Here is a 1,359-nt window from a genome sequence, read left to right as displayed (position 1 = left end):
TTCTGAAGGCAAAAGGGGGTCCAACCCGTTACTAGCATGGGGTACCTAATAAAGTGGCCGGTGAGTGTATATATATGTCCTTTATTTTTACTCTATAATATTCACTGGATAGAAACGGTCTTTTTCTTTCACTGATGCCAAATTGTTCAATAAATGTACATGTTTGTAAAGTTTAAAATAATAATAAAAAAACTAAACAAAAAAAACCCAAATCTAACCGGCATGCAACAGCTCTTGCTACAAGGCAAACGAGCCTTGTAGCACAGAGCTAGCGGTAGAGATGACCAAAAATGTGATCAAATATGGACATCAAGGGACGTGGTTATGTCGCTGAACTAAGCACACATATTTTTGTGAGCTCCTGGCGAAATTTTGGTCAAATCCTGTAAACTTTCCTTTAACTTCATGAACAGTGATAAATATTGCTTGTGGAGATTTATTACTGGATACCCATGACATTATGCCTGCAAAAAAAACACAAATTTAACCTATTGCAAACGAGCCAACTCAACAAGTGAAGCTAGCTCCGTGCTTCATGTGGACTTGGATACTGGAACGACAACATGGATGAAAGGGATTCAGGACGTTAAAAGGGACGTGCAGGATTTCTCGGCGCGCATGGATGAGGCAGAAGTGTGCATTAGCAGCATAGAGGACTGTTGGGGGTGGCAGGGGAAGGACGACCAAAATGCAGGTTGGCAGGCAAACACAGGCGACTTTATTGAAAAATAAGGAGCAAACCACAACAGAGGACACCGTTAATTGAGAAAAAGGCATGTCTGAAGCGCTAGTTACACAAACTCAACGCGCCAAAACCGGATACTCATTTCAGCAGAGTATCTGTTTCATCTCTAGTAGATGGCAAACTGGGGCTCTTTGAAATGAAAAAAAACGATTGAGAGCCATAGGAATATGCACCACCAATAAACTGTAATTTCTCGAAATATGGCACGATTTCTTGTGGTCCAAGTCCTTTGCCTTTGCATCTTGGATGCTTTTCTGTTGTTTAGATGTGGCTACACTCACTTAAAGTATCCAAAGTGCACAATACTCCACTATACTCTGTTCAGTTGTTTACACCGAGTATCTCCAATATGGCATCCGGGTTACTGCCCAGAACGTGACGTCGGTGAAAACCCTCTATCGGTGGAAAATGCTGGCTTTACGGGACACTTTCTTTGCATTTTATGCAGAGACTTTCCTGTTAAGCTTATTTCATGCATTCATACCATTCCTTCAATCTACTCAGATGTAATTGATTTTTCCATTTACTCCTCATCGAGATACTGGCACGCACCCTTTTTAATTGGGCTGGATTAGTTAATTAGAGAAGTAGTATAGTGTGTGTGTGTGTGTGTG

Source organism: Etheostoma cragini, chromosome 1 (assembly GCF_013103735.1).
Source record: "Etheostoma cragini isolate CJK2018 chromosome 1, CSU_Ecrag_1.0, whole genome shotgun sequence".
Taxonomy (NCBI): domain Eukaryota; kingdom Metazoa; phylum Chordata; class Actinopteri; order Perciformes; family Percidae; genus Etheostoma; species Etheostoma cragini.
Note: the sequence above shows the minus strand (reverse complement) of the source record.